Source organism: Lolium rigidum, chromosome 5 (genome assembly GCF_022539505.1).
Source record: "Lolium rigidum isolate FL_2022 chromosome 5, APGP_CSIRO_Lrig_0.1, whole genome shotgun sequence".
NCBI lineage: Eukaryota > Viridiplantae > Streptophyta > Magnoliopsida > Poales > Poaceae > Lolium > Lolium rigidum.
Window position 1 is genome coordinate 226,984,364 of NC_061512.1, and position 26,770 is coordinate 227,011,133.

Genomic DNA, 26,770 nt, shown 5'->3' on the forward strand with positions numbered 1-26,770 from the left:
TTTGGGAACAAACGATAATTAAGTAAACCAAAAATAGCCTTAAGACCAGTGTGACGGCATCATTACTCCATAGATAGCAATCTAGTGAGGTTGATAATGGCATCAAGGTAATGGTAGGCCGTGATTCACATACATTTGAAGAAGTGAGCCTAACTCACATGGTTAGGGAAGTGGATGTACAACCCAGCCACCCAGGTTCAAGTCCCCAGGGACGCGAATTTGGGTTCTTATTATTTAAAAAACAAAATCACTGTAGGGGCTTCCCCTACTGTATTCCTTTCAAAAAAAAACCTCACTAGATTTGGGTACCGTGCAAGCCCGAAGATTTGGATATCAGACAATAACTAGTATACGGATCCATATAACATAACACACAATATGACAATGATAATATAAGAATACACTCGTTGCTGCGACGATAGGTTGCAGCCCGTGAGGACTACTCACACATGATTAGATCAACAATCATAAACATTGCATTAAGAAGCTTGAATAGATGAATAGTAATAGCCATACAATGCTGACAATTGTGATGGAATCAAAATTGCTAAGTTGAGAGGAGTGGAGATGGTGATGGACATGATTGTGGAGGCAAAAGAGCTTCCGCCTTGATGGAGATATTCCTTGTGGCGGCGGAATGGAGTTTCGGTGGTGCTATCTCTCTCTCTCTCTCTCTCTCTCTCTCTCTCTCTCTCTCTCTCTCTCTCTCTCTTAGGTCCCTTCGCATTAAATACTAGGTTTTATGAGGCAAAGCCAGTAACACATGGTAATGCCAGCTGATACGGGCGGGATGACCGTACCACTGGTTTTTAAGTCTTTTGTGATGCATCTCAAGGGCCTTGTTTACTTGGTGAAGTTCCTAGCTCATAATTCTCCTTTAATTTCCTCTTGTTTCCTTCCTAAAATGTTGATTTTTTTCATCGAAATAAATAAAGACAAGGATTTGCACATCTGTGTAATAATTAGTGATTAATAGCTGGTCCAGAGAGATATTATCATCATTTAAATGAATAATATATGGTTTAAACAAAAAATATGAGTTTATTACCACTCATAAGCATCCCCAAGAATAATATAGAGATTGTAATCGAAGATAAATACCAAAAAGATCCAAATATTAGTTTGCTTGTAAACATAAATTTACATGTGTAATGGAAGATAGCTACCAAGAAGGACGTCATCGAGATGATGACACCGCTCCAACACGGTGTTCTCTCATCCATTGAATCATAACGTTAAAAGGTGATTTTTGTTGTAGAGATTTGGTAAAGTATGTATAGCAAAATAAAATTATGTAACACAAGCTTTTGGGTGGTGAAATGTCCGAGCACGCATGAAAATCGATTGTGCATCCACAAAGTAGAGTTATAGAAAACAGCCTCCAGAACAAAGTGTCGGGTCTAAATCATCCGTGTGTGTTAATTTGCTATGGCATTTCAGTCATTTTGCCGCCTATGATAGGGCACGGCGTATCGCAATGCGCCACTGGAAAAAAAGCATCGGGTGTGTAATTTCCCCGACGCAGTTTGCAGCGCATGCTTGCGGAGTGGGGAATTTGTTTGCCCTGGTGGACTATAACCCCCAACTATCTACCATCAAAACGTGCTTTAAAATCACATGCTTTGTGTCTCTACAATATGTAGCACTATCGTTGACATGATAAGCCCATTCACTAATCTGTTTATATGTATATTAGTAATGCAAATGAAATAATGATAAAGTGATAGATCAATAAAAAGGATGGCAAGGGAAGTGGCGGAAAAACTGGAGTATTATGCATGTGTTTTCGGCAGGCGTGGTATGAATTCTACCACGAATATGCTTTCTTCCCCCGCACACAACAGATGGTCATTATAGAGACTGTATTGGGAGATGAATGCGAAAATGATCCAGATATTAGTTTGGCTGCAAACATAAATTTACATGTGTAATGGCAGATAGCAACCAAGAAGAACGTCATTAAGATGATAACACCGCTCCAACTCAGTGTTCTCTCATCCATTGAATCATGCATAACAGAAAAAGTGAAACATTTTGTTTTATAGATATTTAATAACGGATGTAAAGCAACATCAAATTATGTAACGCAAGCTTTTCGGTGGTTCGGTATAGATTATTTTCTATGTCCCATTTTGCATCCAGTTTTTTTTTTAAATCTCTATTCATTCCAAATCTCATAAAAATTTCCGTTTGCTTTGTTTTCAATTTTCTGTAGGATTTGGAATGCTACGAAATATTAGCGGGTTTTCAGAACGCTGCGAACCCAAGAATTAAAAGTCTCTCCATGGTTAAAAAAAAGTTTATTCAGAGTGCAACAGATGATCGGCATCGATTAACTCAGTTTTTTCGATGGCAGGACCATAATTTTACAGCATTCTACCAGTACATTTTGGACGTGCTTCACCTGTTGGAGGAATCAACCCCTTCGTGCGTCATTTAGCACCTGAGCTACCTTGACATGTTTTGTTTTGTACTCTTGCACGGTGAAGTTTCTGCATATTGAGACAAACATCCACTGAACATCTAGAGATGCTGCCTTTCATAAACTACAGAAACTTAGTAGTTGTCACCGTGGAAGGCTAAACTGTCTTGTCGGAAAATGGTTAAATAATGGAGGTACGTAGACGCGTGAACATCAACAAATACAAAGTGCTGGAAAGTTCTCCAAACATACTTGGTTTGGATAGTACGCTCGCCCGGGGCGCTTTGACTAGTCTAGAAAAGCATGCTTAAGAGTTAAGTATTGTATTCTGCATGTTGCTAAACGAAGTGTATGAAGCAATTTTCCTAAAAATAAGTGTATGAACCATTCGGTGGGAAGAATGAAAAAATTGACATGTGTGCTACACACGAAATAAATTAGGTTCTAAAATAGCAACCGCTAAGATCGCAAAAAAGTTTGATCGATAAAATTACACAAGTGGTTTTGTTCGGGTGGATCTTTGCTTTTTCCGGAAACAAAACTTAATGGCCCATAGAATGTGATTAACCATGATTGAAGAGAAGACTAAGCCTCGGCGCTCCTGTCCGCCGACCTGGTCAGCGGCGTGTTTGCACTACACACACCCATGTGGTGGCTAGCTGGGCCTTGGCCCACTAGGAGGTATTTCTTTTTTGTTTTGTTTTGTTTCCTTTTTCTTTTTTCTGTTGTTTCTAGTCTGTTTTTTAGTACTTTCCATTATTCGATTTTCTTAGTTTTTTTAATCAAAAACCTGAACATTTTCAAATAGAAAAATTTAAAATCCGAATTTGTTCAAATTGAACATTTTTAGGTTTGAATTTTAAAAAATTATGCATTTTTAAAATTGAACATTTTTAGAATTTACTTTTGAAAACCATAATTTTTTAATAAAATTAAGCATTTTAAGTTTTGAATATTTTTTATTTTTAAACATTTCTCAGTTTTGATTTTTTTCCTTTTCAAATATTTTTAAATTTATTTTATTAAAATATGAATATTATCCAAATCAGAACATTTTTATAAAACTGAAACATTTATTAAAAAATAGATAAAATTTGAAAATAGGAAAGAAACAGAAGAAGAATCGGTAAAAGAATCAGAAAACACAAAAGAACAAAAGAACAGAAAAAAAAAAGACGAAAGAAAAGGTCTGAAAATGGGCCAGGGCAATCAACTGCGTGGGGTGTGCGGCGGTTAGTGGACGTCGACCTGGTCGGCATATAGGAATTTCTAGGGAGTGAGCAGCCCGTTGCATGAGCAGCCCAGTGTAATATTACTGGCTCGCTGAGCAGGCTTGTAGCCCAGGAAATTTGCCGCCTGCGCTTAATCCCAGTCGTACCTGATTACTGCTATGGGCCGCGTTCCCGGCCGGGTGGGGTCTAACCGAACGGAGCCTTACTTGTTTTTCTTTTATCTGTCATGGGCTTTCTTACTTTGGCGTGTGGAAGGCGATCCGCAGAGGCTCGTCACCTGCGCACCCTGCAACGGCTTTGCCTTTGCGCCGTGCACGTCTGCAGCAGTGCAGCCCTGGCTCTTACCGCGCTTGCAACCCAGGCTCCGTGCGGCGAGGACGGACGGGGCTAATCATCGGAGAATGACGAAGCAACCAGCAGCCGTAAACCACAGCCCGCCGGAAAGTGTCATGTCGCCGGAGCTAGCATCAAATCAGCAACTTTGTATACCATCTTTCCCGTCACGAACATCCATGGATGAATGGGGGAGGACTACCCGATCGCCGTCCAATCGGAGGGAGACCGATTGCCCATGGTTTCTAGAAGAAATCGACGAGCGCAGCAACAGCGGGGACGACAAGCCATGGCATGACGTCTCGGGAAGAAACCCGTCGCCGTCGGATCGAGAAGACGGATTACAAGTGTGACGGGGAATGAATCGGAGATGGCAATATGCTGAAGCCGGCGGCGGCGCACTGTTGGTTGGTGGCTCCAGAAAATATCACGCGCCCGTGATGATGAGTACTAATGAAAAGGCTTAAATCTGAGGCGTTTAGGCATCGAGCGTGTTTGTCCTCCACGCCACAATGTTGAGTTCCATTGCAGTCATCTACAGTACAAGCACGATTCTGAAGGATGACTGATTGGTAAGTTTGGTGATAAACTGTGATTTACCTAGGACTTCCGTTCAGTGATGAACTGCTACGTTCGCCGGAGCATGTTGTAGCGTTTGATGTTTTCTCCCAACAGAAGATGTTATCTACTCCTGGCTATATAAACCACACCAGGATCAGTTCAGTTCTCTGCTTCTACGATGCGCACAATCAACTTCTTACGGAACAAAAACTCCCTCAGAACAGAATAAGAGAAGACACATTTGTGTGCAAGCATATTACCGACAAGGCCTAGTATAATTTATTTTTTTGAGGGGAAAGCTCAAACATTAAACTGACAAAATATTTACAGCATCGCTCAAAGCGAGTTCAACTACATCAGCCGGAAAGAAAGCCAACCACAAGTTACAGGCGCCAGAAAACCTGGCAAGTTTCGCAAACTCATGAGCTACTATATTAAGCTTTAATCCACTATGCCGCACAGAACATCCGTGTAGCAGCGATCTAGCTTTGTGGATGTTCTTGTAGGTGGTTCAGATTTTTCAACGGTCGGGGATAGGATTGTTTGCTGTAGAAATTGCAGCTGTGCAGTCTGATTCAAGAATAGACACCTCCAGGTTCAGATCGATGCCCAACTGTAAGCCGGCAAGCATCACCTTCGCTTCAGCTTCTTCTACAGACTGGCATAAGCTTGTACGCTGGCTTAGAGCAGCGACGCGAGCACCAGAGTGGTCGCGTGAAACAGCCCCGATGGCCGCCTCACCAGTCTGTGGCACGAACGCCACATCTACATTGACCTTTATGGTTCTCTCCGGTGGAGGGGTCCAATATTTCTGAATTATATCTTCTACTCCACTAGGCACAAGAGAGTGAGATTGGTTAGCCAAAACAAAAGAATCAATGACCACGTTACCCTTGTCATTTGTAGCCATTTCACTTGAGTCTGACAGGAGGTAGTCGTAATTCAGAAGAAAAGAAGCCGATCTTGTAATTGTTTCATTGCCTTTCTTGTGTATCATATCACATCTGAGATGCCAGGCTCGCCACAGTAATAAGAGAACCTGTGCTCTTTGCTTTTTGTTACATCTATCTAAGAGAACAAGCAGCCAGTCTTTTCCTGTATGTCTGACCATAGATTCTTGAGATAGATCCGAGTGTTCTTGCATATTGTCCCTCAACGCTCTTGCTTTTGGCATGGTAGCTGGTTTCCTCATCCATATCATAGATTGTACAAGTACTTTGTGTCTCCAAAGTTCTTCTGAATTTGTTCCTTTTGGTTGCAAGATTATCTCGTGCCGTTCTCCACCCAAAAATCTTTATTTTATTAGGTACCGAAGCAGACCATATGGTCTTCTAAATCATTCTTGAATTATCTGGAGCCTCACACTAGTGCCAGCCCTCCACCTAACATCATGTTGCAGATTGTATGCAAGTTTGTATTGAACATGCCGTTGCTCTCATAATGCCATGCTGGGAAGTCCTCACATTTCTGGGAGGGGAGCTTTATGTTGAGAATCATATAGGCATCCTCCAGGTAGCAACATTCTCTAACCACGTCTTCATTCCAGCTGTTGGTTCCCGGCTTCAGTAAAAATGCTTACCTTTCTTATTCTAGTATTAGTTCTTCCAGCTTTCGCCTTTAGGTTATAGTCTCTTGGCAGCCAGTTGTCTCTCCACAAATCGGTTTTCTCCCCATTGCCGATCCTCATAATAAGGCCCTCTTTGATCAGCTCCAATCCGTATTTGATGCCTCGCCAAGAGGGGGAAGCATCATGCCGAAACATCGTGTCAAGAAAATTCCCTCTCGGGTAGTAAATAGATTTTTGAAGCCTAGCACAGAGGCTCTCTAGGTTTTTGATGAACCTCCAGCATTGTCTGGCCAACATGGTCTGGTTAAGGATTTTGAGGTCTCTGAAGCCTACTCCACAAAATGTTTTCGGTATGGTTTGCACATCCCATGCTTCCCAATAGACTTTACATTTCTTCTCATCCTCTCCCCACCAGAATTTCCTTATCATACGGGTGTAATCGTCATGGAACCCCGCTAGCAGCTTAAAGACCCCCATCACATGGTTTGGAATGGCCTGAGCCACTGATTTTATAAGGTCTTCTTTGGCGCCCATAGACATATACTTCTCTGCCCAACTATTAACCTTCTTGCCAAGTCTCTCCTTTGAAGGCTCAAACCTGTCCTTTTTCATACGTCCTTCAGGAGTAGACAGTCCAAGGTATTTGCAAATTCAGCACGTTCCACTTCGATAGTTAGCCTCACCTCATATTGGCTATGTCGTTGACAGCTTTCGCCGAAAATATATAATAGAGCATTTGCTTGCGCTAAGCAATTGGCCCGAGCCTTTTTCAAAGGAGGTGATGATTGCCTTGATAATCTTTGCTTGGTCATTCTTAGGTGTAATCGGTATCATCTTGATATGCATATATACAACTAACTAATAACTTTACCCATGAGAAAACTACAAGTTTATTGCATTATGTAAGTCTTGGCTTCATGGGTTTGCATGTTTCCTACTTTGAATGCAGCCTTTTAAAAGACTTCATTCAAGAACTTAATTCTCATGGATTAATTTGCAATTTGCAATACCAATATGGATTGAAAATTAATATATGTGTTGTGTCTATCTTAATTTGTTCAATTATCATGGCAAGGATGTTTTAAGATAGTAGTTGTTTCCCCCTGGCTTGCAGTTATAGCTTCTAGCTGGTTTGAAGGCTTGTGAATTTGTGATGTGGATGGGGTGTGTATAAAGACAAAAGATTTGTTGTTGCTAAGGCATGCCTATTTGTTGTTTATGAGATTTTTAATTGAAGTTGGTAGCTATATGCTCCTTAGTTATGCCGCTGGTGACACTTATAGTATGTCGCTTATTCTTACTCACTCTGATTCATATTACTTGACACTAATATAAATGTGTTAGATGTAGATGAGTTGTAGCTCAGTAAGGCAGCCGATGTAGCCTACAATTTCTAAAATCTCAAGGTCCATCACGTTGGCAACTTGGGGACAAACTTGGGGGACAAAGTTTAGTCCCACATTGCTAGTTGGGAGGGAGTTGAAGTGGTTTATAAGGGCTTCTCTTCTAGTCCTTCCAAGTGAGTGAGAAGAGAAGGAGTCCCGGCGCACTCCTCTTTCGCCCCCGCCCACCACGCCACGCATCGCACGCGTCACGTGACTCGAGTTCGAGTTCGAAACATCTTTTGTGAAAGCCTAAATTTTTTCTTGGTGCACAAACTGAGTTGGGTACGTGTCGATTATATCTACGCACGCTTCTATTTTTTTTAGACAGTGTTGGTCCTCCAAGTGCAGAGGTTTGTAGAACAGCAGCAAGTTTCCCTTAAGTGGATCACCCAAGGTTTATCGAACTAAGGGAGGTAGAGGTCAAAGATATCCCTCTCAAGCAATGCAACCCTGCAATTATGATACAATAAGTCCCTTGTGTCCCCAACACACCTAATATACTTGTCAGGTGTATAGGTGCACTAGTTCGGCGAAGAGATAGTGAATTACAAGTAATATGGATGATTATGAGTGGTAATTGCAATCTGAAATGAAATGATAGTAGGTAAACATGTAGCAGAACTGGTTGTAAACGGTGTTTCAATGCTTGAAAACAAGGCCTAGGGATCATACTTTCACTAGTGGACACTCTCAACAATGATGCCATAATTGAATACATAGATATTATCTCTTCACTACGCTACTCTAAACCACTCTCCGGTTTGATAATAAACACAAATTCACTATGTAGGGCTGCATAAGCATTCCCTAAAGTTCGCATTCCCAATCTATGGACTTCACACTGTCACTTTGAGCATACAAAGATGGTACTAACTAGACACCACAATTCATAAGTATTTCTGTAAATTAAGCATAAGAAATAAACACGGTGTGCACACTGCCACCTTCACACCATTGGGACAAGGTGTCCCCGGAGATCACATAATAAAACCACTTGAGTAGAACAATAGTTGAAGAATAACATCTACTTATTCAACTAGATTACAAAGCTCATTATCATATAAAGATCATGCATGGAGAGATAGATAGACCACATAGTTACCGGCAAAGCCCTCAGCCTCGGGGGAGAAATTCTCAATTATAATCATGGGAGTCAGCAACGGCGATAAAGATGGCGGTGGATTCGATGGAGATGGCTCCCGGGCAATTCCCCGCCTCGGTAGGTTGCCGGAATAGAGACTTTTGTCCCCCGGATCTTATCTTCGGTGGCGGCGGAGCTACGAAATTTTTCGTGGATGGAGGCTTATTGATTTAGGAGGTTTTCGCGTCGGGAGGCATTTATAGGCGGAAGGGCGAGGTTGGTGGAGGCCAGGTGACCCCACACTACCCCTAGGCGTAGGCCAGGGCCAGGCCGCGCCTAGGCATGGTTTGGCCACCCTGTGGCCCCCCTTCGTCTCTCCTCCGAACTTCGTCTTCGTTATAGATAAATAAGATCGTAGGCCTTTGTTTCGTCCAATTCCAAGAATATTTCATGTACAATTTTTCTGAAATGCAAAATTAGCAGAAAACAGGGAACTGGCACCGTGAAATCTTGTCAATAGGTTAGTGCCGGAAAATGTATAAAATTGCAACAAAGTGTAAGCAAAACATATATAAATTGGTGTAAAACAAGCATGGATCATCAAAAATTATAGATACGTTTGAGACGTATCAAGCATCCCCAAGTTTAACTCCAGCTCGTCCTCGAGTAGGTAAGTGATAACAAAATAATTATTAAGGTGACATGAAGCCAACACAATCTTGATCAGGTTATTGTAAAAACATTGTGGGCTGGGATCAAAGTACTCTAAACATAGGCATGATAGATATAATTCTAACAATAGAACTTAGCAACTATGTTATAACATGAAAATTAATTCAAACAAAGGATCATGAATAATTATACATAGAAAGAAACTATTTGTTTATTAGCATAGATAAAACATAGCAAAGTGGTACTCATCATGTCCTTGATGAAGTAGCAAAACATAAATGCTAGGACACCTTCAAAGTTCAGAGGGTGACTAGATACAAGTAATTTAAGAACAAGCAATATCATAATCATGAATAAAATCAATAACAATTTTGGGACTATGCACATTGCACTAAGTATGACAACTATGCTCTCTTAATTGGTGCATAAAGAAGAAGATGAAGACTCAAGTTTTATGAAACAAGTAAGCACAAGAAGTATGGTACTCATTAGCTTTGCACATTAAGCAAGATTAACAAGTTTTATAAACCTTCCAAAAAGTATGGTACACATTAGCTGCACCAAAAACAAGATTAACTGGTACTCAATACTGATTTTAGCATGGTGATTGCATTTGAGCATGGTGATTATATAGACCGCACAATACAATTTTAGCATGGTGATTGCATTTGATACATAGTTGTACTTATGGTGCAGATGAGTCATCCATGCATGTACGATAACCGACGCGATCCCGCTTTCAGAGAGGGCGTGAAATTTTCCTGCTTGTGGCCGAGGCCAACAACGGGAAGCAGGGTTTTATTTGTTGTCCATGTCTGAAATGTCGGAATGAGAAAAATTACTCTTGCGCAAGAGACATTCAGAGCCATCTGCTTCGGCACGGATTCACGTCCGGCTATAATGTTTGGACCAAGCACGGAGAAGAAGGGGTTATGATGGAAGACGGCGACGAAGAAGATAATGATGACAACTACCGATCTATGTTCGCTGAATACAATGATACCGCAATGGAAGACAATGAAGCAGGAGGAGGTGAAGAACGGGCACCAGATGAGCATGGTGATGATGATCTTCGCCGGGCCATTTCTGATGCAAGGAGAGACTGCAGCACAGATAAGGAGAGGTTGCAGTTCGACAAGATGTTAGAGACCACCAAAAATTGTTGTACCCAAGTTGCGAAGATGGGCAGAAAAAGTTGGGTAGCATATTGGAATTGTTGAAATGGAAGGCAGGGGCCGGTGTGACTGACTCGGGATTTGAAAAGTTGCTGATAATATTAAAGAAGCTGCTTCCAAGAAAGAACGAATTGGCCGCTAGTACGTGTGAAGCAAAAAAGCTTGTCTACCCTCTAGGATTAGATGTGGAGAAGATACATGCATGCCCTAATGACTGCATCCTCTACCGCGGTGAGAACTACGAGAATGAGAATAAATGCCCGATATGTGGTGCTTTCCGGTATAAGATCAGAAGAGATGACCCTGGTGATGTTGAGGGCGAGCCATCTAGGAAGAGGGTTCCTGCGAAGGTGATGTGGTATGCTCCCATAATACCACGGTTGAAACGTTTGTTCAGAAACAAAGAGCATGCCAAGTTGTTGCGATGGCACATGGAAGAACATAAGAAAGACGCGATGTTGAGGCACCCCGCTGATGGTCGGCGGTGGAGAAACATCGAGAGAGAGTTCTCGAGTTTTTCAGGTGAGGCAAGAAACTTATGGTTTGGTCTAAGTACAGATGGCATGAATCCTTTTGGCTAGAATATTGGAAAGTCCTGGAAATCCGCTCTGCAATCGACGTGATGCATCTGACGAAGAATCTTTGTGTGAATATTCTAGGTTTCCTGGGCGTGTATGGGAAGACAAAAGATACAACAGAAGCACAGGAGGACCAGCAACATCATAAAGGATGAGACGGTAATCATCCATGGCAGTTTCAAGGGCCTGCCAGCTATGCTCTTTCCAAAGAAGAGAAGGAAATCTTTTTTGAAGCCCTATTCAGGATCAAGGTTCTGTCTGGTTTCTCGTCGAATATAAAGGGAATAGTAAATATGAAGGAGGAAAATTTCTAGAACCTAAAGTCTCATGATTTCCACGTGCTTATGACACAATTGTTTCCGGTTCCATTGAGGGGACTTCTACCAGAAAATATTCGACTAGCCATTGTGAAGGTATGCGCAATCCTCAATGCAATTTCTCAGAAGGTAATGGATCCAGAAAGTTTATCAGGGTTACATGTTGATGTGATCGAATGTCTTATCAGCTTCGACTTGTTGTTCCCACCATCCTTCTTTAATATTATGATGCACCTCCTAGTTCACCTAGTCGATGAGATTAGAATTCTCGATCCAGTATTTCTACACAATATGTTCCCCTTCGATAGGTTCATGGGAGTCTTAAAAAAATATGTTCATAACCGTGCTAGGCCAGAAGGAAGTATCTCAAAGGGCTACGGAAAAGAGGAGGTCTTTTTTTGTTGACTTTCTTCCTGACCTTAAGCCGAGTGGTGTTCCTTAATCTCGGTATGTGGGGAGGCTGACTGGAATGGCACACTAGGAAGGAAATCAACGGTGTGCAGGGACAAGCTTTCCTTCAATCAAGCACACTACACAGTTCTATACAATTCCAACTTGGTGGCTCCGTACATCGAGGAACACAAGAATATTGTGCGAGAAGTAAACCCGGGCCAACCCGAGTCCTTGATTACACGTCAACACATCAAGACCTTCGGCAGTTGGTTGCAAACACATCTCATGAGTAACAACACTGTTGGAGAGCAGCCGTACTTGTTGGCTAGGTTACCATCTTTGAACATATGTACATTCCAAGGGTACGAAATAAATGAGAATACATTTTACATGATCGCCCAAGATAAAAAGAGCACCAAACAAAACAGTGGTTTTCGCTTCGATGCAAAAGACGAGAATGGGTTGACCAACACATATTATGGGTACATAGAGGAGATATGGCAACTTGACTATGGACCTACTTTTAAGGTCCCTTTGTTTCGGTGCAAATGGGTGAAGCTCAGCGGGGCACATGTAGACGATAAGTACGGTATGCCAATAGTGGATCTCAACAATATTGCGTACATGGACGTGCCATTCGTCCTAGCCAACGAGGTGGCTCAAGTTTTCTACGTCAAGGACATGTCTAGCAAACCGAGAAAAAGAAACCAAAAAAAAATACATCAACCGAGGAACCAAAGCCCCACATAGTTCTTTTGGAGAAAATAAACATCGTGGGAGTGCATGACGAGACAGACATGTCAGAAGATTGTAATAAGTTTAAAGAAATTCCGTCCTTCACGGTGAAAATTGACCCAACCATCTTGCTAAATGATGAAGATTCTCCATGGCTACGGCGCAGAAGAAAACCACAACACTAGATGGCGATGTTGGCGATATTTAAACCTTTTATGTAATAATGTATTCTTAATAGTTTCCAAGACAATCTCTACATTTATGTAATAATGAGAACCCTCCTCTTGTACCCTGAGCTACTGGTTGTTGTGTTTATAGTAGTAGCTTCGGGGCGGGATTCCTGCTTGCGAGAAGAGTTCCCTCGGGCGGAGCTTCCGAATATGTCTAAGACGGCCAGCCATCTAAGACATATTCGACAAGCTACGCCGGAGAGGTTCTTTCCTTCCTAGTCGTTGCCTCTCCTCTCTCTGCTCCTAGGCTGCTCTCTCTGCTCTCACCGGAGGGGCTATATATAGAGGCGTGCCTCCAGATAATCCCCTCCTCCCAGATAAGGCCCCCCAGATAAGGCAAACACCAGATAAATCTCTCCCAGATTAGCAATGAGTACCCCCAAAAAAAGTGAAATTGTTGCCTGCCAAAGAGGCAAAGATGGAAAGGTATGGTCACTTAAAAAAAAGATGAGCAATGTGCAACTGCTATATGCTTAGTTGATAATAGGGGTGGGAATTCGGTGAAAATTCGGTTTTTGTATTTCGGTCTATTTCAAATTCGGTTAGAAAAAAATAAAGACCGAAATATACTTGTTACTTTTACTACCCGGCAAATTCGGGTTCGAGTTCGGTCATGACCGAACAGTGTGGCCGAGGATGTCAACGCAAAACTTAGACATTATTTAGTAAAAGGTTGGCAATATTTTAGATGTATTTTGAATGTTTTTTCATTGCATATGTGTTATCACCAGAATTTGACCAGGTCAGAGGTGGGCCGTGATTGGAGATAAGCTTGAAGAATATATATAGAAGAAATATATGAATCGGCCTTGCATACCAAGTTTGGGCTAATTGCCCGTGTATCTGTAACGTGGTAGATCGCATCTTAGTTTAGAAGTTAGAGTTTTACCCGTGCACGGTTTGGTGCACGCCTGAATTAGAAAGTCCCCTGGACTATAAATGTGTATCTAGGGTTTATGGAATAAACAACAACCAACGTTCACCCCAAACAAATCTCGGCGCATCGCCAACTCCTTCGTCTCGAGGGTTTCTACCGGTAAGCACCATGCTGCCTAGATCGCATCTTGCTATCTAGGCAGCGTAATGCCTATCCCCGTTGTTCATGCGTTGCTCGTGCTGAAGCCTTTTTGATGGCGAGCAACGTAGTTATCTTAGACATGTTAGGGTTAGCATTGTTCCCCGTATAATATGCTATCGTAGTGCGACCCTTGCATGTCTAGCCGCCCTTACACCTATCTTAGGTGTAGGGGCGGCACCCCGCTTGATCATAGTTTAGTAGATCCGATCCGTTACGGTTGCTCCTTGTTTCATCAAGGATTAGTTTAACATCCGCAATAGTTAGGCCTTACAAAGGGTTGGAGGATCCAGCGGCGTGTAGGGTGACGTTCGCTAGCCCTAGAAAGGATGTTCCGAGGATCAACCTCGTGTTGGTTTTTAGGCCCTGTCTAGGATCGGCTTACGGTCACCGTGCGCGAGGCCCAATCGTGAGTAGGATGATCCGATTATGCGGTGAAAACCCTAAATCGTCGTGGATCTCATTAGCTTTATCTTGATCAAGCAGGACCACCATATATTCGGACACCTTGTCTGAATCATGGGTGAATCGGCTCTTTGAGCCGATTCGCGGGATAACTCGAGAGCCGATCGAGGCTCGTATTTAACGTTTATGTGTGTGCCCCGCGGAGAAACTAAGCGAGGCATCATCCACACCTTCCTGACCAGGTATAGGTCAGGTGGCACGCCCTTGCGATAGCATCGGACGTGCGACCAGGAGGCTTTGCGGGACGTCGCTCTGAGGGACTGGGGCTAGCCGCAGCCCTAGTTGTTCCCGGCTCTACGGTGTTGCCCGCCTCTGCCCGCCAGGGGGTTTCTGACGTCAACACATTCTGGCACGCCCGGTGGGACAATCTTCGACATCTACCGCATCGCCATCTACATCTGAGATGGCGGAAGGCACTCCGGTCAAGTACGAGGATCTGCCTGATGAGCACAAGAAGAAGTACGATGAGCTCAAGGATCTCTTTGAAGCTGATCTAATCGGCTCTTTCTCGAAGACCCGTTCTCATGGCATCAGGTGGAACGGCTTTACAGCCGAGGGTGCCCTCGACCAAGTAGATCTGTCCACCCCTTTAGAAGAACGGACCAGAGCTCTGCGCCGGGAAGTTAACTACATGGTAGCTCAATCTGTTTACCGCCATGGCAAAGACAAAAAAGAGGGCAGTCACTCTGGTGGCAAAGATCAAGAGGAGGCCGGTTCAAGCGATCGGCTTCGATATAATGATAAAAGGTACAACAATGAAGACGGTATAGAGTCTTATAATGCTTTCAATATGTCTTTTATGTGAGTTTTGCTGTACCGGTTCATACTTGTGTTTGCTTTAAACAACCTTGCTAGCCTAAACCTTGTATCGAGAGGGATTACTTCTCATGCATCCAAAATCCTTGAGCCAAACACTATGCCACTTGTGTCCACCATACCTACCTACTACATAGTATTTCTCCGCCATTCCAAAGTAAATTGCTTGTGTGCTACCTTTAAATTTCCATCATTCGCCTTTGCAATATATAGCTCATGGGACAAAATAGCCTTAAAAACTATTGTGGTATTGAATATGTACTTATGTGTCTTATCTCTTATTAAGTTGCTTGTTGTGCGATAACCGTGTTCCTGGGGACGCCATCAACTACTCTTTGTTGAATATCATGTGAGTTGCTATGCATGTTCATCTTGTCTGAAGTAAGGGCGGTTTTCACAATCAAATGGTTTGAGTATGCATACTCGTTAGAGAAGAACATTGGGCCGCTAACTAAAGCCATGAATCATGGTGGAAGTTTCAGTTTGGACATAAAACCTCAATCTCTTATGAGAATATTAACTATTGAATGCTTAAGCATTAAAAGAGGAGTCCATTATCTGTTGTCTATGTTGTCCCGGTATGGGTGTCTAAGTTGAAGAATGATCAAAAGCGAGAAATTCAATGCGAACTTTCTCCTTAGACCCTTGTACGAGCGGCATAGAGGTACCCCTTTGTGACACTTGGTTGAAACATATGTTATGCAATGATAATCGGTGTTAACCCAAGCTAATTAGGACAAGGTGCGGGCACTATTAGTACACTATGCATGAGGCTTGCAACTTGTAAGATATAATTTACATGATACATATGCTTTATTACTACCGTTGACAAAATTGTTTCATGTTTTCAAAATAAAAGCTCTAGCACGGTATATAGCAATCCATGCTTCCTCTCGCGAAGGGCCTTTCTTCTACTTTTATTGTTGAGTCGGTTTACCCATTTCCTTCTATCTAAAAAGCAAACACTTGTGTTAACTGTGCATTGATTCCTACATACTTGCATATTGCACTTGTTATTTTACTTTATGTTGACAATATCCGGAAGATATACACAAGACTGCATTCAGAGTACCAGGTTCAGTGGGCTTGTTTGAATATGTAGTCATGACATTTGGACTGAAGAACGCTGGTGCAACGTGCCAAAGAGCCATGAACTACATATTTCATGATCTGATCGGCAAACTGGTTGAGATCTACATTGACGACGTGGTGGTCAAGTCTGTATCCGTAGAGGATTTACGACGCATCCGGGACCGAACTAGGAAATTCGGACTAAGGATGAATCCGAAGAAGTGTGCATTTGGAGTGACGGCCGGTCAATTCTTGGGCTTCTTGGTTCATGAACGCGGAATTGAGATCGGCCCAAAAGGTCAGGAGGAAGTGCGCACAATGAAGCCGCCTATCACGAAAAAGAAACTGCAGTGTCAAATCGTGCAGAGAAGTTGAGAAGGCAAGGCGATATGATGAAAGGCTCTGCGACGGTTCTGCTCTGCCATGACATGACCCTTCGAAGGAAAAGCATAATGATTTTGGAAATGTCATTTCCAAAACCAGGGGGGCATGTGTTATCACCAGAATTTGACCAGGTCAGAGGTGGGCCGTGATTGGAGATAAGCTTGAAGAATATATATAGAAGAAATACATGAATCGGCCTTGCATACCAAGTTTGGGCTAATTGCCCGTGTATCTGTAACGTGGTAGATCGCATCTTAGTTTAGAAGTTAGAGTTTTACCCGTGCACGGTTTGGTGCACGCCTGAATTAGAAAATCCCCTGGACTATAAATATGTATCTAGGGTTTATGGAATAAACAACAACCAACGTTCAACCCAAACAAATCTCGGCGCATCGCCAACTCCTTCGTCTCGAGGGTTTCTACCGGTAAGCACCATGCTGCCTAGATCGCATCTTGCGATCTAGGCAGCGTAATGCCTATCCCCGTCGTTCATGCGTTGCTCGTGCTGAAGCCTTTTTGATGGCGAGCAACGTAGTTATCTTAGACATGTTAGGGTTAGCATTGTTCCCCGTATAATATGCTATCGTAGTGCGACCCTTGCATGTCTAGCCGCCCTTACACCTATCTCAGGTGTAGGGGCGGCACCCCGCTTGATCATAGTTTAGTAGATCTGATCCGTTACGGTTGCTCCTTGTTTCATCAAGGATTAGTTTAACATCCGCAATAGTTAGGCCTTACAAAGGGTTGGAGGATCCAGCGGCGTGTAGGGTGACGTTCGCTAGCCCTAGAAAGGATGTTCCGAGGATCAACCTCGTGTTGGTTTTTAGGCCCTGTCTAGGATCGGCTTACGGTCACCGTGCGCGAGGCCCAATCGTGAGTAGGATGATCCGATTATGCGGTGAAAACCCTAAATCGTCGTGGATCTCATTAGCTTTATCTTGATCAAGCAGGACCACCATATATTCGGACACCTTGTCTGAATCATGGATGAATCGGCTCTTTGAGCCGATTCGCGAGATAACCTGAGAGCCGATCGAGGCTCGTATTTAACGTTTACGTGTGTGCCCCGCAGGAAACTAAGCGAGGCATCATCCACACCTTCCCGACCAGGTATAGGTCGGGTGGCACGCCCTTGCGATAGCATCGGACGTGCGACCAGGAGGCTTTGCGGGCCGTCGCTCTGAGGGACTGGGGCCAGCCGCAGCCCTAGTTGTTCCCGGCTCTACGGTGTTGCCCGTCTCTGCCCGCCAGGGGGTTTCTGACGTCAACAATATGATATTATCAATTGGCACGGATAAATGTTCAACAATCTAAACAAAAATGTAACAATGCTATAGAAGTATATCAACATTCAACAATATCACATCTTAGGCACATCACAAAATTTAAAGATTGGGACAGTCTTACGTAAAATTTGGTCAGTTCGGTCTATTCGGTTACTCAGAACAAAATGACCGAATTGACCAAACTTAATTCGGTCTATAAAATTTTCTACCTAATATTTTATCGGTATTTCGGTCTCGGTCTTTTCAGGTTCGGTCTCAGTCTTTTTGATTTCGGTCTTCGGTCATCGGTTTTTTTGCCTACCGTGAGATGAGAACTGTAGAATCTCGTTCTAATGCGTGCCTAAATTCATGGCTGAGATACTACAGCCGTATAAAATGTGCAATATTCGATGAGTCATTTATTTGGCTCCCGATGTTGGATTTCGTTGATTTCTTTGGACAACCCTTCCTTGGTAGACCATGTCGTACTATCAGTCACGCATTATGGCGACCAAGCATGAGCTTATGGCCTGGATGAAACTGTGGTCTGGCTGGCACCATCGCTTACTCACCTATCCATCGAAACTTTTGACATTTAATCATGCATTTCATTTTTTTTGAAACCGAGGCTAATGTTTGTCTACCTGGTTGGGCTAATGGAAACTTTCAAGAAAATGAATCATAACCAGTTGTAAAGTTGTTGACATTCGCTCATGTGACTGCCCACGATATCGTGCAGCAAATATGGAGGTCGTTGAGCTTGATATTGGTACTTCCTACAACATCTCAACACACCAATTGTCACTCTAACTATATTGGAAATATTTATTCTGAATTGTGGTACCCAATTTTCAGGTGTATTGGCGGACAAGGGAGAGTTCAAGTACTATGAGCATTCAAGGGGGGCACTGCCCCCCCCCCCCCAATGTTTGGCCAATTTCTATCAAAAGTCCAACCAGTTCTGTAATTTTGTACCATCCAGTGTGTTAGAAATACGATAGAGGCTAGACCCTTTCCGATCATTTTCGATGTTGCATTTCGAGCAAGCGACCACCGGTCGAAGAAGTCTTGTGCGGGTTCTGACGAGTGCCAAGATGCTCTCGTCTAGGGTAGTATCTCAAACCAAGTTAGGTGCACAAAGAGATTATCAATGGCCAGTTAGACGGGCTGGAATCCTCCTCAGTAATCTTTATGTGCGCGTGTCACAGAGCCCATCACTTGCACTCCCGAGTCAAGAGTGACTTGGCGATTACAGGTGCCATGTACACACAGTTAACCATGGAGTTCCAGCTGGACACATTAGTCCATGGAATCAAAGTTGGGTGGGCTAACTTGTTTTTGCATGCAAAGTTAGCCTCTTGATACCAACAACATTAATTAAATGTGCAACAAAATACAAAACATATTCAGCATATGTGAAGAACTTAAATTGCTAAAATATGTTACTCAAGGCGGATGAATTGTTTAGTCTTTTACCTTTCATAACGATTCATAACCTCTACATGTGATGTTTGTAAATAGTGGTATAAATATGTAATGGTACTATTCATAGTTGTTGATTCCCAGATACTCCCTCCATCCCGTAAAACTATTTCTAAATAGAATATGTAAACTGAAATGGTTTTCCACTAGTGGAGATAAACATCTAAGTATTAGTTAAGTAAATGTTTTCTAAGTTTTACCAAGATTAGACACAGAAATATGAAAATTTATAATACTAAATCAATGTCGATAGATTCACTATAAAGTATATTTTCTTAATGTGTCCATCAATATCGTCGATGTAGATATTTTTTCTTAAATATTTGTCAAAATTAGTAAGATTGGACTTTTAACTAATCCTTAGACGTCTTATATTTTGGAACGGAGGTAATACTAATGTAGGTATAACTTCTTCTATTGTCTTCTACAATTATTCAATAATAGCATTTCCGACGACGATCCACGAACAACCCGATCACTACGCGCCGGACCACTGGATCTAAATACAGGTTTATTTTTTGACCGCGTACCGTTGAGCAGTTGGAGATGCCCTTAGACAATTGGACGTGACAAATGACCTACCTCTGGTTAGGCTGGTGCCAACGCGGGCGGCAGCGCGGGCGTTACCGCCCGCCGCGGGGCGAGAGAGGGGCGGGAGTGGGGCGGGACGGGAGCTGCGGCTGGCACGAGCTCACTGTCTTCAGCAGTGACCAATACGTACACACTCCCAGCAAATAGTCGTAACAAGTTGCAACATTTCCGATTATAAAACACCGCACATGATGCGCCGCGACATATAATATCTAGCACTTACCGAAGAAATAGTTGCAGAGTACAGATCGATCTTCGTTCGAATCAGCCATCAATGGTGGTATAAACAATCCATCCAAGAAGAAACAGCTAGCATCGAATCGACCGCTCGATGGAGCACAGGGCGAAGCGGGTGGCGGTCGTGGGCGCCGGCACGAGCGGCCTGGCGGCGTGCAAGCACCTGCTAGCGCGCGGCTTCCGGCCGGTGGTGTTCGAGGCCGGGGAGTCCGTGGGCGGGCTGTGGACGCGCACGCTCGCCTCCACCAGGCTCCAGTCCCCCGCCTCCGGATACCGCTACTCCGACTTCCCGTGGCCGGACTCCGCCGACGCGTTCCCGCGCCACGACCAGGTCGTTGACTACCTCGCCGCCTACGCGCGCCGCTTCGGCGTCGACGAGTGCGTCAGGTTCCGCAGCACCGTCGTCGCCGCCGAGTACGTTGGTGCCGAGCCGGAGGACGCGGCAAACCGGTGGGAGCGCTGGGCCAGCAACGGCGAGGCGTTCGGCGATGGCACGGGCGTCTGGCGCCTCACCGTGCGCCAACACGGCGCCAGCGAGAAGGAGCCGGAGACGGAGACGCACGAGTTCGACTTTCTGATCCTCTGCATCGGCAGGGTTAGCGGCGTGCCCAACATCCCGTCGTCGTTCCCGGCCAACGGCGGCCCAGAGGCGTTTCGGGGGCAGGTGCTCCACTCCATGGAGCTCTCCAACATGGACGACGCGGACGCCGCTGCGCTGGTGAAGGGCAAGCGCGTGGCCGTCGTGGGCGCCGGCAAGACGGCCTACGAAATCGCCACGGAGTGCGCAGAGGCCAACGGCGCCGGGCTGCCGTGCACTATGGTGTGTCGGAACCCGCAAATGCTGCTGAACCGCCCGGACGTGTGGGGCAAGGTCAGCATCGTGTACCTCTACATGAACCGCTTCGCCGAGCTCATGGTCCCCAAGCCTGGCGCCGGCGCCGCCTCCCGCCTCCTCGCCGCGCTGCTCGCGCCGCTGGCCTGGGCGATATCGGCGGCGACGGGGGCGTGGTACCGGAGGGAGATCCCGATGCGGAAGTATGGGATGGAACCCGGCCAAGGGTTCGCGAGGCCGCCATCTCCATGCTGCCGGACGGGTTCTACGACAGGGTGAAGGAAGGCAGCGTCGTCCTCGCTAGGTCCAAAGCATTCAGCTTCTGCACCGACGGCCTAGTGCTCGACGGTGGTGGCGAGAAGCAGCGCGTCGTGCCGGCCGACTTGGTGATCCTGGCCACAGGCTTCCGCGGAGACCAGAAGCTCCGGGACATGTTCGTGTCGCCGCGGGTAAAAGACGTCATCGCCGGAGCGCCGCTATACAGGGAGTGCGTGCACCCGCGGGTCGCGCAGATGGCAGTGCTGGGCTACGCGGAGGGGCTGAACAACATATACGCGGCCGAGATGGCGGCCAAGTGGGTGGCGCGGCTGCTGGACGGCACATTCCGGCTGCCGGGCGTGCGGCGGATGGAGGAGAGCTGCGCGGAGTGGGGCAAGTACTACGCGCAGAGGAGCGGGGGCGGCGGGGACGGGCAGACTGCGTGGAGGCCGTGCATCGGCGCCGTCAACCTGTGGTACAACGACGAGCTGTGCCGCGACATGGGGTGTGAGCCCAGGAGGAAGAAGGGGTTCCTCGCAGAGTGGTTCCAGCCCCACGGGGCCGTCGACTACGCAGACATTCAGTGAGCTCCAGTATTATACGGTTGTCCTGTTCGTATTTCGAAGTATAGTCAAAACCGGTGAAATCATCAAGTTTTTAATGTTGTGAATTACAAGGACATTACAGTACGAGAAACATGATGAACTCGGATTGAGGTTAAGGATGTACAGTGATTAAGAGTTAAATCATGAGGATACGGAAGTCTCACCTCGGATTCAAAATATCACGATGCATTGGGATTGATATTATAAGGTATAACAAAAGGTTACCCAATCACGAACGAGAGTTATTATGAATGTCGCAGTTTCGCTATTACCTATTGATCTGATAGAGTTCTCAGAATGATTTATGTGATTTATTGGGCCGGTCAAGGTCACACGTTGAAGTGTTCTCTGTTCTTAATAGTACTTGATGCATTTATTATAAACATGCTATGTGGTTTTAATATTTTAGAGGTACACTAGAATTGATCTGACATTTGATATGAGAGAGAAATATTACCGGAAGTGTTCTGGTAGGTTCGAAATGTTCCAAAGTTATCGAAAGAGTTTCAGGAATTTTACGGAACTATTTCGGGAAATTCAGTGGGCGAACTCTTAGGCCTCCCATAGCCTCACCACGCGCGAAGAGGGCACACAACATCATTAATTGGTCATCATCACTCATCATTCGCTGCGATTAGGCCGCCGGCGGCAAGCACAAGTCAGAGCCATGTAGTACGAGTCTGTGTCCAATCTTGCTAGTTGTCAGCTTAACCTGCGTTTCACTATTTAATGCATGAGTGCAATAATTCTAACTGGTTAGTTTTCTTAATGAATGCAATAATATGATTACTTTCCTATTTTTCGTTAAGTATGGATCCTATTATAATCTTTTTTTTTCAGATAAACTTGTTGCCATATATTAAACGGCACACTCAGGTGCTAATACTGTTACAAGAAAGTCTGGGGGGTCAAGCTCCCATACCTCACAACTCTTATTCTCACAGCCAAATCGAGCTAAAATATGCGCTACTTTGTTACCAGTACGACGCACATGCCTAACCAAGTGCCCGGCGAAGTCCTTCAGCATCGACTTTATTTCCTCGACTAAAGGTCCATGGATAGACCTGTCTATGTCGTTGCCTCCAATCTTTGCCACCGCACTAAGGCAATCAGTCTCCAAGACCACCTTCGACAAACCTTTTGCCCTTGCCAACACCAGCGCTTGCTTGCATGCCAGTAGCTCAGCTCTCTCCGGATCGGGTATAAGGTGGAAAAAATAGCTCGCTCCCGTGATACGTCTCAAACATATCTATAATTTCTTATGTTCCATGCTACTTTTATGATGATACTCACATGTTTTATACACATTATATGTCATATTTATGCATTTTCCGGAACTAACCTATTGACAAGATGCCGAAGTGCCAGCTTCGTTTTCTCGTTGTTTTTGGTTTCGGAAATCCTAGTAAGGAAATATTCTCGGAATTGGACGAAATCAAGGCCCACGATCTTATATTTCCACGAAGCTTCCGAACACCGGAGAGGCACCGAGGGGAGGCCCGGGGCCTCCACACATGGTGGCGGCGCGGCCGGAGCGGGGGGGGCGCCCCATGGTGTGTGGCCCCTCCAGACCCTTTCCGACTCTGTTTCTTCGCCTATATAAGTCGTCGTGAGCTAAAACTTCGACACCAATAAGCCACGATACGAGAAAAGTTCCAGAGCCGCCGCCATCGCGAAGCCAAGATTCGGGGGACAGAAATCTCTGTTCCGGCACGCCGCCGGGACGGGGAAGTGCCCCCGGAAGGCATCTCCACCGCCATCTTCACCGCCATCGCTGTCTCCATGATGAAGATGGAGTAATTCTCCCCGAGGTCGAGGGCTCTACCGTAGCTATGTGGTTCATCTCTCTCTTTGTGATCTAGTTGAATATCATCTAAGTGTTACTCTGGTGATGTTATTAAAGTAGTCTATTCCTCCTCCATGATGTAATGTTGACAGTGTGTGCATCATGAAGTACTTGGTATAGGTTATGATTGTGATCTCTTGTAGATCATGAAGTTAACTATTACTATGATAGTATTGATGTGATCTATTCCCCCTTTCGTAGTTGATGTTGACAGTGTGCATGCTATGTTGGTACTCGGTATAATTGCGTTGGTCTATCATGCACTCTAAGGTTATTTAAATATGAACATCGAATGTTGTGGAGCTTGTTAACTCCGGCATTGAGGTGCTCTTGTAGCCCTACACAATTAATGGTGTTTGTCATCCAACAAGAGAGTGTAGAGTGGTTTTATTATGTGATCAATGTTGAGAGTGTCCACTAGTGAAAGTATGATCCCTAGGCCTTGTTTCTAAACATCGAATCTCCGTTTATTTATCGTTACGTTGCATGTTTACTCGCTGCCATATTTTATTCAGATTGCTATTACCACTCATATATATCCATACTACTTGTATTTCACTATCTCTTCGCCGAACTAGTGCACCTATACATCTGACAAGTGTATTGGGTGTGTTGGGGACACAAGAGAGTTCTTGTATCGTGATTGCAGGGTTGCTTGAGAGGGATATCTTTGTCCTCTACCTCCCTGAGTTCGATAAACCTTGGGTGATTCACTTAAGGAAAACTTGCTGCTGTTCTACAAACCTCTGCTCTTGGAGGCCCAACACTGTCTACAGGAATTGAAGCGTGCGTACACATCAAGCTATTTTCTGGCGCCGTTGCCGGGGAGGTAAGGTAAAAGGTATTCACATCCTCCGACTACTAAGCTATTTCCTAGCATTGTTGCCGGTGTGTGAGTGCTCGAAGCTATTTCCTTTAGATCCTGCAATTGCATCTTTTTGTTTCTTATTTTTATTTTTCACTAGTTAGGCATAATGGAAAACAATAATGAGCTTTTTAATCTATTTTCTGAGTTAAGATATGAATTGTTTGATGCGAAAATTAAAAAACCTATGGAACCTTATCTGCATGATAGTAGCAATGTTATTAGTATGAATGCAATTACTGCTAATGCTATGGAAAAGTCTAAGCTTGGGGAAGCTAGTTTATATAAAAATAATCCTTTTTGCTCCTCAGCTTTGGAAGAAATATTTTGCTCTGATAATGCTTTATCTTCCATATGCGATAACTCTAATGATGCTTCTGATATTTTAAATCCACCTGCTGAAAGTATTTCATATAAAATACCTATGAAAATTATTGAACATGTTATGCATAACCGCTATGAAGGGGATGGAACTGTCCATCCTGGAGATCATTTACTGTTTTTGCATGAATTATGCGGGTTATTCAAGTGTGCAGGTATCTCTATGGATGAAGTTAGGAAGAAATTATTCTCTATATCGCTGTCTGGTAAAGCGGCGCATTGGTATAAATTGCTTGAAGGATGGGCATTCTCTTGATTGGAAGGATATTGTGCCTCTATTTTACTCTAGATTCTATCCTCCAAGTGAAATTCACAAAGACCGGAACCGCATATATAATTTCTGGCCTCATGATGGAGAGAGTATTGCCCAAGCATGGGGAAGATTGAAGTCTTTAATGCTCAAATGCCCCATTCATGAGCTTCCTGGTAATATCATCATTTATAATTTCTATGCAAGACTTTCTTTTCAAGATAAAACCTTGCTTGGATACTACTTGTTACTGGATCATTTACACGCAATGAAGAAGAGTTTAAAAGGGACCTTCTTGATCGGATTCGAGGAGAATACCGAAGGATGGGAGAACAACAAAGGTAAAGAGTCAGGTATAAATTATGATTATAAATGCATTGAAACTTTTATGGATACTGATAAAATTCGAAATATGAGTGCTACTTATGGTCTTGACTCTCAAGTTGTTGCAAATCTTTATAAAGATTTTGCCTCCCATTTTGAATTGCCTAAGAAGAATTTTGATAAGTATCATGAACCTTTTAAAGATGCTTGCATGAAGGATGAAATTGTTATTAATGATTGCAATGAACATGCCCAAACTTCGTTTCTTATAAGCATGTTAATTTTTGTGGAATGCATAGACCCTGTGGAATTAATCAAATCGAAGAAGAATATTGTATCCACCATATGAATGAAAAAACTAGAAAGTGGTCTAGGGCTCTAGATGATCTTGGTAAAAAAGTTTGTGCCATCTATCCTTTTATTTGTGAACTTTGTCATAAGGTGGGTCATTATAATTTTCAATGCTCCTCCAATGATAATTCGCACCCCATGAGTGCTGCAAATTTGTATTGTAATGATGAAATTACTCCTAATCAGCATGATGAACTTACTTTATTTTTGTGGTGTGAAGAATTATCAAGAAAAATCTCTTTGTTACATATGAGTGATCTTGATATTGATGATGTCCTGCATGGGTGTTTTCTTATTGCATTGATAATTTCCATACAAATACTTACATACAAAATATTTTAGAAGATGACACTTTGCCAAAATATGATAGGACCGCTGTGTGTTTTGAACTTATTAATGAAAAGGAGGAATCCTCCCAAGTTTCTTCTATTGTTTCTGGAAATAAATCAGGTTATGTGGAGGAGCCCCCCTTCAAGCCTCTTCCTCCTAAAGAAGGCAACGAGGAGAAGGGGGAGGAGGAGGAGAAGAAGAAGAAGAAGAAGAAGAAGAAGAAGGGAAGGAAGAAGAAGAAGAAGAAGAAGAAGAAGGGGAATAAAAAGAAAGAGGTAACAACATATCCCCGCGTGTATGAGATAACGATAGGTAACCATAAGTATGTTGCTCCTGATGATTATTATGATAATGAATCTGAATACAATGATCTTCCTATGCCCTTTACCTACATTAGTGATCATGATTTGAAAGAGCACACTACTTTTGATATTGAAAATCTCCGGGAAACTAATTCTGAAAATGATGATGTTAATAATTGCCATAGTGTTAGTATTATTCATGCTTCTTCCCATAATGATATAGAAAGCTCTAAGCTTGGGGATGAGGTGTTTGAAAACCCTTTCGCTACTGATGATTATATGTTTGATACATCTCCTTCTAGTAACAATGATGGTAAAGTTACAGATGAACATACTCGTGGAAGATAACTATTCTATTT

The 26,770-nt window shown here is 43.8% G+C and overlaps 1 pseudogene; it reads left to right on the top strand.

The window, feature by feature from the left end:
* Positions 1-20,061: 20,061 nt before the first annotated feature.
* On the top strand, positions 20,062-21,902 carry LOC124652183 (annotated as a pseudogene).
* Positions 21,903-26,770: the final 4,868 nt, after the last annotated feature.